The 18,458-nt window shown below is 41.9% G+C and overlaps 1 protein-coding gene across 5 annotated transcripts in view; it reads left to right on the forward strand.

Annotated features, from left to right (window-relative positions):
* FAM110B (family with sequence similarity 110 member B) overlaps positions 1-18,458 on the forward strand; it is a 217,809-nt gene that overhangs the window by 77,622 nt on the left and 121,729 nt on the right. For 3 of the 5 annotated variants that reach the window (XM_068237415.1, XM_068237419.1, XM_068237418.1), the window contains exon 4: positions 15,282-15,363. The exons of the other annotated variants lie outside the window; for them this stretch is intronic. The gene's annotated coding sequence lies outside the window, so the exon portion shown is untranslated. The remainder of the gene's footprint in view (positions 1-15,281; positions 15,364-18,458) is intronic. 5 annotated transcript variants of the gene reach the window in all.

Consider the following 18,458-nt stretch of genomic DNA (forward strand, 5'->3'; position numbering starts at 1 on the left):
CCATTTGCTTTTGTAATTTCTTGCTTGCTTGAAATGCACATTTCGCTTTCAAAGTGCTACCGAGTTCAGTTCCTAGAAATCTGCACAGGTTTAATATAGAGCAACTTGAACATTTCAAATTCTGCCAGTTAACTCATTTTGTTGGAGCTGATTTAAAAAATTAAATGTACTAAAATCATTCCTACAGGAGTACATTACACATCGTCCTTTGCTCTACCTGAAACTTGTTTTTGGAAAGGGTAGGCTCTGGATTCCTCCTTCTCCTTCTGGTACTAGCTATGTAAAATCATTCAATATTCAGGAACCAGCCTGTCCAATACAGGAGTTAGGCCCCAGCTGTAATTAAGACACTATATATACTTCACTCCTGGGACTGGTCCAGTCCTATTTTTATGGAGCCATAAGTGAGTACGTGTTTTTTTTTTATATTCTCCTGGAGTTGCACTTTAATAGTGGTTAAGAAATTTAGATTAATATTGGACTTTTTAAGGAGATCTAAATTAAACTGTACTATATGGCTCTTATCGTGTGCTGCTCTGCATAGCTGGGGAGCAGGTAGTAAGGTGTACTCATGGCCACCATGGGGGTAGGGGGGAGGAGGTCACCTGCCCACCGCCAAGTGTTGACAAATGCCTGGCTGGTGGATGGGAACAGCTGACAGGTGGTGAATTCAATGCCTTCAGATGCTCGACGAAAACAAGCCTGAGTTTCGTGTTTTTGTTTGGTTTTTTTTGCGCCAAAGAGTGTAATTTCACTTTAAGAAACACAGTTAGCTTCCTATGAGAAACTTCAAGTTTCTTTCGTTGTGAAGATACTTGACATGATCTCCCACGTTTTGGTTGCTCTCGCTGGCAGGTCACAAAAGGCCTATTGTTAGTTTAACGTTCTTAGGTTTTGTTTAGGCAGAGTGGTAGGAGATATAAAACACTGCATTATTCTACCACCAGATGTTCTCTGTGCTCCAGCACAGCTGATAACATTTGCTATGCTTGGATTACAGTAGATCCTTGGAGAAATAGCAGAATATATAGGAAAAAAATCAGGCATTGCCTGAGCAATTAGGTTGCACAGTTTACGTTACATTTTTATGAGCGTTTTCCCTTCCCTGGAGAGCCCAAATATTCTTCTGTCCCAAATACTTGCGTGAGTGATTCGCAGTGTGTGCCGTGTATTTGCATCCATAGGAGGCTCATCTGCTTTTGCTCATCCACCGGCACAGTCGTTGGGGGCTTCAGCATGACAGGATAAGCTTGTTCAGTTCCTGCTTAATTGCCTTTTGAGAGCTTACAAATGGCAAAGTCCTGAAAATGAAGGCGCTCTCACTGGGGTTAAATCCTCTTGGAGGACTCCAGCTGAAAAGTTTTAACAGCCTGTCAAATCACGCTAAAATCTGTGTGTGACATCTGAGCCTCCTAATACCAAAAGGGATAGAGAGGAGTGTTCATTCATTTATCTGGTGATGACAGTGAAATGCTGGATCTGACTCTTTTCACATGAGCTCATATTCGAGTGTTAGAAAGTTAAAAGTAGGATGAAGGAAGTGCTGCCAAAGAGTTAGAAACGCACAATATGCTTAACGGATCTGTTATCTCGACCATGTCCACCAGTTATGTGCAGCCCATAGGCAAGTCTCTCACTAAGGGGTGGGCTGTTCCTCTGATATTATTATTACTGTGCATTTATACATCACTGAGATGTTTTACATAGATTTTTTTTTTCTTGAAAGGTAAATTATTTTCTAATTTTTCATAGAATATAAACACTGCTTCTCGCAGTGGTAAGATAACCTGCTATGGCATAACTCCCGATAGTACAACAGAACAAAGTAAACAGTCCCTGTGCTCTTGGTCCATGTGCGCCTACCCTACCTACCTCCCTATCCCCTTCTAATGTGGCCAGGTTGCACTGTCAAGCCTATCCTTCAGTCAAACCAGAGGCTATTCAGTCTAGGTCGAGTTTATAGAGAGAAAGCCATCTTGCATAGTTATGTGTAAGATGGATTTCTCTCTATAAATTCGACCTAGATCTATTTCATCATTTGTTTTTTGTTGCTCTTCCTATGAAGAAACACTCTTCTGGGTGTGAGATATTGCTGATAGTAGTATTGGTAAAATGACTGATATCCTACTATTAACTGTTATTGATAGTAGAATATCGGTAACACTACCAATATTCTAATAGCCTATCTTAACCTATTCTCATACTAATCTTTCCTGAATCTTTGCCCACCACTAACCTATCCCCATCTATGCCCAACACTAGTCTACCCCGTACCTACACCTAACACTATTGTATCTCCTACCTACACCTAACTCTGCCACTGCTGCTATCCCTGCCTGTAGGGGATCCCTGTAGTGGATAAAATATCTGCCAGAGCCTTCTGTCATGCTGCCCCTACTCTTTGGAATGCCTTGTTACATGCAATCAAGACAGCTCCAACCCTGGAGGCTAACCACTTAACCTTTTGCCGACCGCGTCACGCCGATGGGCGTGGCCGCGGCGGCAGCCCCAGGACTGCCTAACGCCAATTGGCGTAAAGTCCTGGGGCTCTGTTTTTAATGAGATCGCGCGGGGAGACTGTTAGATGGCGTAACCACCGTCAAATTACCCGTACAGCGCTGCGATCAGCAGCAGCGCTGTACTGGGGACAGCCGTGTGACACGGCTGTCCCCTCCTGAGCCACGGGGGTGATCGTCTGTCATAGGCTTCAGCCTATGACAGCTGATCACAGGGATTGGCCGGGGGGGAAGGGAGGGAGGGGGTATACAACAGGGAAAAAAATAAACACAGTTTTTATTTAAAAAAACAAATAAACAAACAAACACTGGGGGGGGCGATCAGACCCCACCAACAGAGAGCTCTGTTGGTGGGGAGAAAAGGGGGGAGGAATCACTTGTGTGCTGTGTTTTGAGGTCCTGCAGCTTGGCCTTAAAGCTGCAGTGGCCAATTTAATGAAAATGTGCCTGGTCTTTAGGGGGGTTTAAGAGGTTAAGGACCAGGGGATTTTCCTATGATCGATGCTGCGTGGGCTCTCAAGCCCGCAGCACCGACCAGGATTGAGCCAGGGCGACCAGACTTCCCCCCCCCCCCCCTCCTTTTTTCCCCACTAGGGGGATGTCCTGCTGGGGGGGTCTGATCGCCGCCGGCTATTTCTGCTTAGCGGGGGGGTCTCCTCAAAGCCCCCCTCCGCAGCAATTTCCGTCCTCTCTGCCCTTACCTCCCTCTTTGTAGATAGGCTTCAGCCTATCAGATGCCGGCGATCCCCAGCCAATCAGAGGCCGGGGATCACCGATCTCCTTTACGGCGCTGCTGCTCAGCAGCGCTGTATGATGTAAACACAGGGGATTTCTTCCCCGCATGTTTATTTAGCCTGCGAGCCGCGGTCGGAGGCTCGCAGGCTGTTCACAGAGACACCCTCCGTGAACTGACATGGAACGGCCGCTCAAACGAGTGGCCGTTTCCATGGTCACACCACTTCGACCTGCTGATGCCTATCGGCGTTAGGCGGTCGTGAAGTGGTTAAATTAAAACTGAAAAGCAACCTGTTTAGTTTGGCATTTATGATCACATAACTTTCTTCTCCCTGTAACACATAACAAACCACAACTATGGACTGATCTGAGTAAAACTTATGCATTTCGTGCTTTACCGATGTTTTGTTGTAGTTCTCTGTAGTAGATAAAATAGGCACTATGATGTTCAGCAACATTGCTACAAAGGTGAAGCTACCCCACCGCTATCTTTTCAGGTGCCTTAGGCTCCCAAATTACCAGCTAAAGCTGGTAGGTAATTCAGAATTCGAACATGGTGTCGTATGGTGGCACCCAATTTTCCAGGCTGAAAAATTGTGAGCTTCATCTTCCTCTCTGGAAGTTTCAGGGTTCCCTCTTGTAGACTGTACAATATGGATGATGCAACCTGAGCAGCAGCCACACAGAGCTTGAAAACTTTCTCCCTGTATTTAGCGCTTGAGGTCAAAATGTTAAAGGGGCACTATGACGAAAAATGTTAAAATTTAAAATCTGTGCAAACATAGACAAATAAGAAGTATGTTTGTTTTTTCCAGAGAAAAATGAGCCATAAATTACTTTTCTCCTATGTTACTGTCACATACAGTAGGTAGTAGAAATCTGACAGAAGCGACAGATTTTGGACTAGTCCATCTCTTCATGGGGGATTCTCAGGGATTTATTTATTTTCAAAAGCACTTAGTGTATGGTAGTTGCTCTGTCCAACTGCCAAAAACCTGTGTAGCGAGCAGGGAAGCTGGCCAGCATGATTGTTTAAATCATTTTTAGGGAATATCTTTGTAATGAATAAAAGCCTTGCTGAGAATCCCGTATGAAGAGATGGACTAATCCAAAACCTGTCGCTTCTATCAGATTTCTACTACCTACTGTAAGTGACAGCAACATTGGAGAAAAGTAATTTATGGCTCATTTTACTCTGGAAAAATCATACCGTATATACTCGCAAGAAAGCCGACCCCCAACTTTTACCTGAAAAACAAGGAAAAAATGATTGACCCTCATATAAGCCGGGGGTAGGAAATGCTGTCCATGTGATCCCCCCCAGTGTGTCCTGGTATAGCTAGTATAGTGCCCAGTATGGCTAGTATAGTGCCCAGTATGGGTAGGTAGTGCCCCAGTATCGCTAGTATAGTGCCCCAGCATAGCTAGTATAGTGCCCAGTATAGTTAGTATAGTGCCCAGTATAGTTAGTATAGTGCCCAGTATAGTTAGTATAGTTCCCAGTATAGCTAGTGTAGTGCCCAGTATGGGTAGGTAGTGCCCCAGGATAGCTAGTATAGTGCCCAGTATAGTTAGTATAGTGCCCAGTATAGCTAGTATAGTGCCCAGTATGGGTAGGTAGTGCCCCAGTATAGCTAGTATAGTGCCCAGTATGGGTAGGTAGTGCCCCAGTATCGCTAGTATAGTGCCCCAGCATAGCTAGTATAGTGCCCAGTATAGTTAGTATAGTGCCCAGTATAGTTAGTATAGTGCCCAGTATAGTTAGTATAGTGCTCAGTATAGCTAGTGTAGTGCCCAGTATGGGTAGGTAGTGCCCCAGGATAGCTAGTATAGTGCCCAGTATAGTTAGTATAGTGCCCAGTATAGCTAGTATAGTGCCCAGTATGGGTAGGTAGTGCCCCAGTATAGCTAGTATAGTGCCCAGTATGGGTAGGTAGTGCCCCAGTATAGCTAGTATAGTGCCCCAGCATAGCTAATATAGGGCCCCAGCATAGCTAATATAGTGCCCCTCCCCCCGCGGCCGCTGCTGCTATTGCCTTAGCTCGGCGCCGCTTCTATTCCCTTGTCCTGCTCGCCTCATATACGGTAATCCATTCCACAGCAGCGCGCCCCACGGCGGCTGCTTTGTGATGATGGAGGAAACCATAGAGAGCCGCTTTCTGTAACGGCGATGTGTATCGCCGTTACTATGGGAACCGCTCTCTATGGTTTCCTCCGTCATCACACAGCAGCCGCCGTGGGGCGCGCTGCTGTGGAATGGATTACCGTATACGAGCAGGACAAGGGAATAGAGGCGGCGCCGAGCTAAGGTAATAGCAGCAGCGGCCGCGGGGAGAATGGGGAGCAGGGGCTTTATTAGATGACTCGCAAGCAAGCCGACCCCCCCCCAACTTTTGACCACTTTTTGGGGGTCAAAAATTCGGCTTGCTTGTGAGTATATACGGTACTTCTTTTTTGTCTATGTTTGCACATATTTTAAATTTTAAAATTTTTTGCCATAGTGTCCCTTTAAAACTCCATGGCCTTGATTCTGGTAGCTATGTGAGCTAAATATTATTTTTTAGTCGGTAAAATACCTCATACGGTATTTTCTAGGTTATTTGCAGTTCTGAAAGATTTTTCCACATTTCCGAACATATGGTAAAACGTGCGGTATTTCAGCGGCTAGCATGCTGTAAATAATAATAATAGTCTTTAATTCTCTTCCATAACTTAGGATAGTCTTATTTATAGTATAGTAAGTAAATATTTGGAGTTTTATTTCTACTACTCTTCTCTATTACACAGCCTGAATAGGAATTCCACTAGAACAGGAATAGGAACTCCACTAAAAACTGCAGAATGCACTCAAATTGACTTTACCTCCAGGTACAGGCAGGTTTTAAACTGATCTGTAAATTATGTGCTAACATGCCCCCTATTTTCCATGAGAATTCCGATTTTAGGTAAAATACCGCACATTTTCTGACCTAATTTACTGTATGAGGTAAATTATGACTAAAATCTACCAGAATAGCAAACTGCTTTTACTGCATGCTCTAAAATACCACTTATGAGGTAGAGGATGTAAAACAGACGGTAAGTGTACCAGAATTGAGGACAATGTTTTTAGCTGTGATGAACTAATTTCACACAAAAAAAATTAAACTTTGAGCACTCTGATGGCTATTGGATATTTTCAACCTGTCCTTGGAGATTGGCTAGAACAGAAAGAAGAAAAGACCACCTGAGTTATAAAGACCTTTGTATCAAGTCCAAGCATGTGATTGCAATTGAACAACCATTTGGTTAGTAGGATTTCATATGCACAGTCCACAGGGGTGCATAATGCCGTTTCCTGTCAATCTTGTAAAGCAGATTCCAGGCCTAGGGGACACTTTTATTCATTGTATCTGAGGTCTGACATTTATGGCCAGAATTACTGTCTATGGCTGTCTTTAGGTGGTTTTGTCAAGATCTGTTTTACATTATGTACTTTATCTTCCATCTGGAATTATTTCTGTTCGAAATAATGTGATCTCTGGTTTATTTGCATAGTAAGCATATAGAAGAGCTTGCAGAAAGTCATCCTGCGCATGTGATTTCACAATGTAGAAACTGAGGTAATCTGTTTTGCTGGGTTAGCACATTTCTCTCACTGACCCACAAGGATTGATTTCCACAGGCCTGTTTTATGTCAGTTTTCCAGGAGGACCAGTCTAAAGTTATGAACACATACTGGATTAAAGCACACCTTGACCCTAGGCAAAGCTGCCTAAGGTAAGCACTGTGTATGTTTAGTTTATTCTGGACCCACAAACCTTAGTTTTAGTTGTCCATTCCTCTCCTCGTTCACCACCCAGCTCCCCCCACCACCAGTTTATTATCACTCCTTTAAAATATTTAGTTCTGGATAAAGTCAAATCTTTTGATTCATTTCTCTGTGTATAATTGCATCATTTGTTTAAGCACTAACCATAACGTTTTCAGTACCTTAGTTGTAGTAATACCACACTCCCCACCTTTTGAGTTGGAGGAATGGGGCGGGGGGCTTCCCGTGAATGCTACTGAACAAACAGTTACGTGCATTCTGTGGTCATGTGACAAGCGGTGCAGGGAGAGAAGAGGTTAAGCTGACTGATGCAAATTAAATTACAGTATACCGAAAGAATACCTTGAATGGCAGATAAAGCCAAATGGCTGTTACTGTGTGTGTGTGTGTGTTTGTGTGTGTGTGATAGATAGATAGATAGATAGATAGATAGATAGATAGATAGATAGATAGATAGATGGATACAGTGGCTTGCAAAGGTATTCGGCCCCTTTGACGTTTTCCACATTTTGTCACAGTGCTGCCACAAACATGAATCAATTTTATTGGAATTCCACGTGAAAGACCAATACAAAGTGGTGTACACGTGAGAAGTGGAACGAAAATCATACATGATTCCAAACATTTTTTACAAATAAATAACTGCAAAGTGGGGTGTGCGTAATTATTCAGCCCCCCTGAGTCAATACTTTGTAGAACCACCTTTTGCTGCACTTACAGCTGCCAGTCTTTTAGGGTATGTCTCTACCAGCTTTGCACATCTAGAGACTGAAATATTTACCCATTCTTCTTTGCAAAACAGCTCCAGCTCAGCCAGATTAGATGGACAGCGTTTGTGAACAGCAGTTTTCAGATCTTGCCACAGATTTTCGATTGGATTTAGATCTGGACTTTGACTGGGCCATTCTAAACACATGGCTAGGTTTTGTTTTCCGTTGTTGCCCTGGCTTAATGTTTAGGGTCGTTGTCCTGCTGGAAGGTGAACCTCCGCCCCAGTCTCAAGTCTTTTGCAGACTCCAAGAGGTTTTCTTCCAAGATTGCCCTGTATTTGGCTCCATCCATCTTCCCATCAACTCTGACCAGCTTCCCTGTCCCTGCTGAAGAGAAGCACCCCCAGAGCATGATACTGCCACCACCATATTTGACAGTGGGGATGGTGTGTTCAGAGTGATGTGCAGTGTTAGTTTTCCGCCACACATAGCGTTTTGCATTTTGGCCAAAAAGTTCAGTTTTGGTCTCATCTGACCAGAGCACCTTCTTCCACTTGTTTGCTGTGTCCCCCACATGGCTTGTGGCAAACTGCAAACAGGACGTCTTATGCTTTTCTGTTAACAATGGCTTTCTTCTTGACACTCTTCCATAAAGGCCAATTTTGTGCAGTGTGCCTAATAGTTGTCCTATGGACAGATTCCTCCACCTGAGCTGTAGATCTCTGCAGCTCGTCCAGAGTCACCATGGGCCTCTCGACTGCATTTCTGATCAGCGCTCTCCTTGTTTGGCCTGTGAGTTTAGGTGGACGGCCTTTGCAGTTGTGCCATACTCCTTCCATTTCTGAATGATCGCTTGAACAGTGCTCCGTGGGTGTTCAAGGCTTTGGAAATCTTTTTGTATCTTAAGCCTGCTTTAAATTCCTCAATAACTTTATCCCTGACCTGTCTGGTGTGTTATTTGTGACTTCATGGTGGTGTTGCTCCCAATATTCTCTTAGACAACCTCTCAGGTCGTCACAGAGCAGCTGTATTTGTACTGACATTAGATTACACACAGGTGCACTCTATTTAGTCATTAGCACTCATCAGGCAATGTCTATGGGCAACTGACTGCACTCAAACCAAAGGGGGCTGAATAATTACGCACACCCCACTTTGCAGTTCTTGATTTGTAAAAAAGGTTTGAAATCATGTATGATTTTCGATCCACTTCTCACGTGTACATTACTTTGTACTGGTCTTTCACGTGGAATTCCAATAAAATTGATTCAAGTTTGTGGCAGTAATGTGACAAAATGTGGAAAACTTCAAGGAGGCCGAATACTTTTGCAAGTCACTGTATGTATGTATGTGTGTGTGTGTGTGTGTGTGTGTGTGTGTGTGTATATATATATAAAATTCATCCTACTATCTTGCAGACATCCCCCCCCCCCCCCCCCCATGTATTCAAAGGCTTGGAACTTCTACAAGTTTGGAAAAAGAAAAAATACTGTACATGAAGCCCAAAAAAGAAATAAAATGCAGCTGTAGCACTGCGGGCCCCATACTGTGAACGCTTCAGTTGGACTCTGGGTAATCGCATGCATAGTGTGTTTTCAAATCTCAGATTTGCTATGTGTTCAGACAAGTTTTTATTCCCTCCCCCCCCCCCCCCCCCTTTTAAATTGTGCTGCCATCGTGCAGACGTGGCCAGTAACCTTGGTGACCATTTCCTGCTGAACAGTGGCTGTGGCACTGCTAAGCAAGTGTGTTATGAAGAAAGCAGAGAGGACATTCAGCACTGGCCAGAGTTTCCATAGACGCATAATGATAGCTGGAGGCTGCATCGAAACAAGGCGTCTCGGCACATCGAGTTAAAGGCAGACAGAAGTGGTTTATTGGGTGTGGCAGACATGGGTTTTGTGCCAATGATTGGCTGAGCAGCAGAGATGTCCACATTACAAAAGCAAAAACCTAAAACCACAAACTAACCAAGAATCTTATTTTATTTCAGAATGCATAATGTTACCAAGGGCATGCATGTTATGATGTTAATTTTATTTTCACTACTACAAGTGGTACTGGTAAAGGGCTCAGCGTAAGTAAGCCAGCTCAGTAAGCCAGCACGTATTTAGTAAGGAGACCTTGGGGAAGACTCCCTAACACTGACTCTTACAGTCCGTCAGGAGAAAAGAGCAACATAAATGTTCTGTGTCTCGTCACTGCGAGAACAGTGCTTATGAGATCTGTAGTACACTAATACTGTACTAAAACATTAGTCTTAAACAATATGCTTAAAGGGAATATCCGAGTAAATAAAAAAAAAATCTACTTACCTGGGGCTTCCTCCAGCCCCTTGCAGCCGACATGTCCCACACCGCAGCTCCACGCTCAGCTTCCGGACCGGGGTCCCCACCGGTGCAGAGGCTGACCTCGCAAGTTCAACCTCTACTGTGCCTGTGTGAGCGCCGCTGTCAATCAAGTCCATGTTGTCCAGAGTGCATTGCACAGGAGCAGAACTATTGAGTCTGCGCAGTACACTACAGACAATGTAGACTTGATTGACAGCGGTGCTCATGCAGGCACAGTAGAGGACGTTGATAACGTAAGGAAAAAAAACTGCTTAATTTTTACTATAATTATTTATAAATAGTTTAGTAAACGTTTGCCCTTTGTAAAACCTTTCCTCTCCCTGATTTACATTCTGACATTTTATCACATGGCGACATCTTTACTGCTGACAGGTGATGTCTGTGGAAAGAGATGATGCATTTTTGGCAGTTGGAATCAGCAGTTATTTCCCACAATGCAACAAGGCTCCCACAGTGTGATGTCAGCACCCTGGTGTCTGGTGCTCGACCGGCCCCGGACACATATTCCTCACCTTGCCACTTAAAATATTTGAAGCACACATGAAATATAACTACGGTAACATGTTAAGATGGGTGAAGGAGTAAGAAGTGTCAGGCTGTGCCCCTTGCCTGGAGATTTTTTTTTATTTGACCATATTGGCTATCATTCATGAACAGGCTGTCGGTAAGGGGAACCCGTGCGGGAGAATACCGCCGTCGGTAGTTTATCCTTCTGGGTGGTCATTCATAAAGTTTGTGCCTGGGGCGGTAGCAGTGCGGAGGTTTTCTGGAGAATGGTGTCGGTAGGCGGGTGGTAGGCATGCGGAAACAGAAAAGCTGGCCGAGACCCTCCATGCGGTGCTCTCTCTGCTGATGTGTGGGAGGTCCGTCCCATTCACTTACATGTATTCCGCAAGCTTCCCGCTACATCCAGGGGATCGGTAATCCCCTTCCGCATACCGCTATGCGGAAATGTTTATGAATGAACATTTTGATACTTTTTCTGGATAACTGCGTATCCACACTGCACAAGGCGGTACGTTGTCACTCTGCACGGGAATGTCAGCTCCGCATACGGAAAGAGGCTTTATGAATGCACAACTTGCTCAGTGCTCGGTAAAGTCAGCGGTATTACGCATTTCCGCATGCGGGAATGCTTTATGAATGATAGCCATAGTACTTTAAAACAGTTCATGTGATATAGTCGTGTGCAGACTGTATGCTGAAACAAACCCCAAAAGAAAGGGCAGATAGTTTACAATCACTAGATTGCAAGTTTGTGAGGTCAAGTCCTTCCTGCCACAGCCACCACCACCTTAAAAAATAAATAATAAATATGTTACAATACAATACAATACAATAACATTTGTAAAGCGCTTTTCTCCCATAGGACTCAAAGCGCATGTTAGTTTTATTGTCCATACTTCTCTATCCTACATGGAAACTATAGGCAGATACTTCTCTATATTGTGCTATGAACATCGCTATGGAAGGTGATGTTGAATGAGACGACAATTTACCTCTTTTATGCCTGTTTTTCCTTCAAGTTTGTATTTTTATCTTTATGCTTTGTCTGTATTTTTGAGAACTTGTCTCATTAATTTTACATTCTTTGTAGATACATACTTAGAAGTTGTGTTCATGGATTTTAATTGTTGTGGAGCCACAAATAGTCTCCTCTTGTTGCATGGTTACCCTTCTGAAAGACACACATCACCCTCTTTACTACATGTTCATCTATTCATATGCAAAGCATCAGTGCCTGCAAAGAACACACAGCCACTTTTGAAGGAAAGGAGGAGATGGCAATACAAAGAATTTGTTGCATTAAATAATAATCATGCCTGGGAAATAATGAATACACAACACAAGCTTACAGACATTTGTATCTCCAGTGAAGGACCTTACCATTGTCAACAATGGCCCAACTTCTGCTTTTAGAACTGCGTGAATATAAAAATTAACTCAACGGGGGGGGGGGGGGGGGGGTTTGATTGGTTGAGTTTGTACTGAACCCAGTGAATTTCCTTCTGGAGTTCTTGCAGAGCAGTGGGTAACCAGAAGAGAGAGATCGATCCTGATGAATCTCTAATGTGTAGGTCAGCCACTTTGGGGGAAACCTGTACAAAGTTCTCAAGTATGATCATTTTGACGGAGGAAAATCTAAAGTGTACGTAGAGTAATAGAGATTAACTCTAGCATCACTTTCCTATCTCAGCTGTGTGAGCTCATTTAAAAGGAACCAAGCTCAACAAATTATTTTTTTTAAATGAATTTTTTTAAGTGTGTTGATGGGGGGAGCATTATTTGCCTACAGGGGGCTTCTCCTCTGATCCCTGACACATATGGGGCATGCCATCTTCTCATTTAGCTGACACGTATGGGACATTCCATCTCTCATCTCATGCTGGGAGATGTAGTCTGTGAATGTGAGTACATTTTACGTTGTGCCCCAATTGTGTTTTCTGCTTGAAATTTTTTTTTTCGCAGCAAACTACAATAAAATTGTAAATGTGAGTGCTGTACGGAAATGTTATGTTTTTTTGCATAACCATGGAAAAAAAAGGAACGCAGGCAAATACAAGAAAAAAATCCCAATGACTTTAATTAAATGTGCAGCTGTACACATTTCCGAAAGTGCGGCAAAACGCGCTTGATTGTGGCTAGTGTATCTTCTGCTTTATTGAGTGAACAAAACTGTTCAGCAGGAAAATGCAGTTACTGCTGCTGAATTTCTGCAGATCACTACATTAATAACATTGTGATCGGAACTGTAAAATACCATGAAGTCCAATTGTTTATTGGTCCTTTTATGTCAGTCGCTATATTGTAACTTGCCATCAACACTTCCTCGTCTCATCAGTTACACAAAGGATACAATTTAAAATCCTTACTCTCGCCCACAAAGCTCCCGAACAGTTGTATGAAACAACCTAAACAACTTTTCTTGTTATGTCTTCAGATTCTCGCCATGACTAATATCGGACCACATGCAACAAAGCTCTCCACAACATAGCTCATTCCTAAACCTAATCAACTTATTTCCAGATAGCATCCTACATGCAATCTCCGCTCTGCTAACGATTTCCTTCTGTCTTCTTCCCTGATCACGTCTTCCCACTCCCGCTTACAAGACTTCTCTCGATCCTCTCCCCTCCTCTGGAACACACTTCCTCAACACATCCGCCACTTATCCACACTTACTATTTTTAGGCACAATCTTAAAACTCACCTCTTCAGGCAAGCATACTCTCCTACCTAGGACACTGCCCACTAACCACCATTTCTACCAATCCCCACACAGCTTCCCTTTACCTACTGTCCTATACCTTTAAACGTTTAGACTGTAAGGTCTTTTGGCCAGGGCTCTCTTCCCCTTTTGTCTCACAATGCTGTGTAATAGGTGTACATACCTCCCACCCCCTGTGTAAAATATGTAGTTCATTTGTTCACTGCTTTAGCTGTTATACCCTCTTGTCTTGAATCAACTTTTGTATACTTCGGATTGTTTATACCCTGTATGCTATTGTACAGCGCCACGAAAGATGTTGGTGCTATATATATCAATAATAATAATTATAAGGACCCATGGAGAGGTAATGTCCAAAAGAAAGAATGAAGAATGGTGTTTGTTTTTTTTTATTTTTTTCTTAACCACTTTATCCACCACTACAGTATATCTACGTCCTCTGTGACTTAATCTAAGCCACAAGGACTTAGATATGTGTCTTGTAGCTAAAGCACAGCTGTGCATGATTGGGCTTGCTTCTGTGCAAAACCTCCAGCATTACCTGCTGCAGCACTAATTGGTGAAAAGGAATATATGTTCCCTGAGCCAATAAGATTGATATTTACCATTAGGTACAGACTAACCAGCAAGCTCATGGTGACCCAGAACTCATTGGAGTGTATAAGGGACTACAATGGTCCTAAAAGCCCCCTTACTAAGATGTTAAGAAAAACAAAAGTTTGCTTTCTTAAAACAGAAAGAATTTGCTATAATTCAGGTTGGAGTGAGCTTGAGATGTCTCCCAGAGCAACACTGCTGAATATATGCAAATTAACCATTGTTACCCTTAGAAGCTAAACACACCCCCAGAACCGCTGGAATGCAATGATGAGTCAGCTTGTTAATTTGTACAGAGCAATAATCCAACATGCATACAGACTGTTTCGGATTGTTTGATCCTCATCAGTGCATGGAATGGATATTTACCATTACAAATACACACTGTAGCATTATTTCAGAATCGCATATCTTCATCATAAATTGTGACAGTAACATAATCTAAGTTTAGTGATAAACGGTAGAAAAAAGCCAAACAAATTTTGTGTTTTTAATCTAGAATATCACTTTTTTTTATTTTTAAACTTGTATTGGTAAAACTGAGAAATGTTTTTACAATTTTTTCCCAATAAAATGCATAGAAAACAAAATAGTTTGAGCGCAAAAATGCCATACAATGAAAGTCTAGGTTGTCTTGAAAAAAAAAAACAATATATATATTATTTAGGTGTCACAAGTAAGGATAAAGTTATTGCTTATTAAATAGGAACATAGCCAAAACATCAAAACTGCTCTGCTCCATAAGGGAGAAACAAGGTCTGGATGCGAAATGGTTAAATAGTCTTTTTGCCACTTTAAAAATGAATCACTACTTAAAACTTCATGTTACTGCAAGCAAAAGTGAATGGCCAGTGGAGCGCTCTTCACCACTTTACAAATAATGATCGAAAGTGGACAACCCACACTTCAATATTTTTTTTTCAAGGTGGCCACCATTGCTGATGACCCTTTACAACTTGGCATTTGTAAAGCACTGTCAGCAATAGTGGCCTACATATTTTGCTTAACAAATGTTACATTCTGTACATCAAGAATAATGGCTATGGAGTACCCTTGTGCAGTTCATCATTTCTATGACCTGCAGTAGAAGACTTTCTTAAAGAATATTTTATCTTTTTGACATTATCTTAAGGTACGTTCCCAGATGTCAATACATCACTCTCTGTCTTGTTACTGCTGGACTTAATGAATTAATAATGAATTATAGTCTATTTATGCATGCGGTATTGCTATTCGGACTCCTGCTGGAGAAGTGTGTCTATATTATGATCAATTATCTTCCTCATACCAGTAATAGTTTGATGTCTGATGTTTGTTAATGATCTTTCCTAGAACTGGCTGGCAGTAAAACCACGCTTTTCCATAGCAATAGGAAGCTGCAAATAAGAGTGGCTTGGACAGAAACGGTCAGCCAGTGAGTTAACTTTACTATAGATGGTCATTTTCCCTTGTTGTTTTATGTATCCTCCTGAAGACCTGTATAGTATTTTGTTGTGCCTTTCTGCATTACACGGATTTTTAGTGTTTGTGTCTGAATTTGCGATATTAACCACTTCACCTCCAAGGGTTTTTTCCCTTAAAAAAAACAGAGCAATTTTCACCTGTCAGCGCGCCTTCCATTCATTTGCCTATAACTTTATTACTACTTATCACAACACAATGATCGATACCTTGTTTTTTTCGCCACCAGTTAGGCTTTTTTTGGGGTGTAGTTTTTGCTAAAAATCATTTTATACTAAATGTGTTTTAACAGAAAAAATTGAAAAAAGTAATTATTTCTCAGTTTTCAGCCACTATAGTTTTAAAATAATACATGCTACCGTAATTAAAACCTACCCATTTTATTCGCCCATTTGTTATTGCAACGTTTAAAATATTTCCCTAGTACAATGTATGGCACCAATATTTTATTGGAAATAAAGGTGCATTTGTTTTCAGTTTTGCGTCCCTCACTATTAACAAGCCAACCATTTCAAAATTAACAGTAATATACCCTCTTGACATCCATATTTTAAAAGTTCAGTCCCTATGGTAACTATTTATGTATTTTTTTTTTATTGTAAACTTTTTTTTTATTTGGGTAACTATTAGAGTGTGGGGGGTAAGGATTTAATTTTAAATGAAAAAAGAGTGAACATAGGTCTTTTATTGAAAAAAAAATGTAGATGCAATTTTACTATTTGGCCACAAGTTTTCCTCGCGGCTGGCTTCCTAATGCATAGTATTATTGGGAAGTGATGCGTGGACAGTCCTTGTGAATGGTGGCACTGTCTAATGGACGGCTGTGGACATTCACGTGGGGACTTAGATCAATGAATGGGAACTGTGTTCAGAATCAAAAAAGGTACAGAATCAAGAGGCAAAATCAGAGTGAGAGTTCAGACAGGAGTCGGCAACAGATCAGATTGGCAGAGGTACAGAATCAGAAAGCAGAGAGTAATCAGAAGTACAGGCAAAAGGTCATACACAGTAATAATCAATAACAGTAATAATAATAATAATCCTAAGCTAAGTGCGAATCCCCGGGGTCCTGCCGGTTCAAGCACACACCAATCTGACTAAGGTCTGAGAGCTTTCACTGCGAAGTTTCAGCAACAACAGACAATGAGCTACTGACATCCCTGGGTTTAAATACAGACAGGCAATTCCAAAACACCCGCCCAGGGCTGCCTGCCCAATCAGCAGCAAGACCCAGTGTACTGATGTCAGCTGACCGACAGGTCAGCTGACTCTCCTTCTCAGTGCATAAAGGTCCTGCCGCCTATCGCGCGCAAGTGCTGACCTGCGCTGGTGAACTGCAGAGAGACCCGACCTGCCGGAAAGAGCAAGTGATGCCTGCGAGCGCCGCTTCTCGCCGAGGAGGTAACTGAACTATCCCTAACAGTACAATGGCCCATGTGCAATTAACTTTTTCTCCTGAGCTTTCTCCTGAGTGGTATTTTCACACCTTGTCAATATAATGCCCTTTAAACCAGCAGCAAGCAAGAAAATACTCAAGATAATATTGAGAGGTTTTTTTTTTCCATCTACTTTTTTATATATTTTTTTTTCAATTGCAGAGTGCTGTAAAGTTATTTTAAAGACAAGCTCTCCTAGCCGAAAACTCAGGAGCAAAAGTTAATTGCATGTGGGCCATTGTATGCTCTGTTTACTTTTTAGACTTTTAAGTGTGCTTTAAAACTAAATAGTCCATGGCCACTGCATTGTAGAATGTCCAACCATCATAATGTCAAAATTAAAGCTATACTCTCCTGTTAGAGGGCAGGAATTGGCAGCTCTCATCTGGGTTGTATAAGACTGTGTGGATTTCTGAAAAGCTGGTAAATTTTGCATTTATACAGTTAGTCTTGTGCACCCGCTAGGCTGTCTTAGAAGTGCAGTAATGTTACTGTTTAAAGTGACACTGAAGCGAAAAAAGAAAATTGTGGAATACGAATAATTAATATATCATTAGTAACAAAGAAAATGGTGTCATATTTTTATTTTCAGGTATATAGCTTTTTTTTTTATAACATTGCATCATTCTCTAATAATTGCAGTTTCCACAATACACTGAGCATTTTCAATGATTTCACAGAGCAGGCTATTGACCTTTTGAACTTTTCTCTGCAGAAAAAACAGAAACAATGAGAGACAGTTGAGATAAGAGCTTCAAAAGACATTGCTGTCCACGACATTATACAGTCACAGAGTTCAGAGAAGCTCTTTTGCATACATAACTGAAGTTTCTTAACTCTTTCTGTACTGGAAACAATATGAGACTCATATTAATTGCTATTAATGTTTTATTTCTTAGCAGTACTACACATACAAATCATTACATCATAAGTTTATTTTCACTTCAGATTCCAGCATGATGGTTCAATAACAGCAAAATTCAGATTGCGTAATCAGCTTAGGAGGGCTTTTTAATGGCACAGTTTACCCCCTAAGCAGTTGAAGAATAACTACCACTACTACTTCAGTCTATACATGCAATCAAATGGTGCTATCCATGTGGGCACTTGGGGTCAGTGGTTGATGGCAGAATTGGGTAGGGAGCTCTTAAAGTGCAGTACTGCTGTCTTCCCTAGACTGCTCCAGCTGCTGCAAATGCCAGGTTGTCATACAGGAGTGGCAGGCATGTGATGAACACACCAGTGTCCACTATGACTCAGGCCCTATTGTATTTTGATGTTACCTGGAATAGGGCTACAAACATAACATTTTAATAGTCCCTTTTAATGATATTCCTATGATTCCCAGATCACGTATGTTTTCCACTGTTGTTCAGCCCCAGTAAATAAACCTCGTAGTCTCTAGACATGTCTTATAACTGGCTTATTATTGCTGAATGAATGGCTTTGAATTGCTGGGATGTGGACATAACACACTATCATCCAATGTACCTGGGTTTACACATGACCCTCCCAGCAGTGAACTTCCAGAGTAAGCACAAACTGGAATTTCTAGGGTCAAAATCTTTAAAACTGACCCTTTAGAATGCAAGACTTTAAATGGATGTCCAGG

The sequence above is a fragment of the Hyperolius riggenbachi genome, chromosome 5, assembly GCF_040937935.1.
Source record: "Hyperolius riggenbachi isolate aHypRig1 chromosome 5, aHypRig1.pri, whole genome shotgun sequence".
Classification (NCBI taxonomy): domain Eukaryota; kingdom Metazoa; phylum Chordata; class Amphibia; order Anura; family Hyperoliidae; genus Hyperolius; species Hyperolius riggenbachi.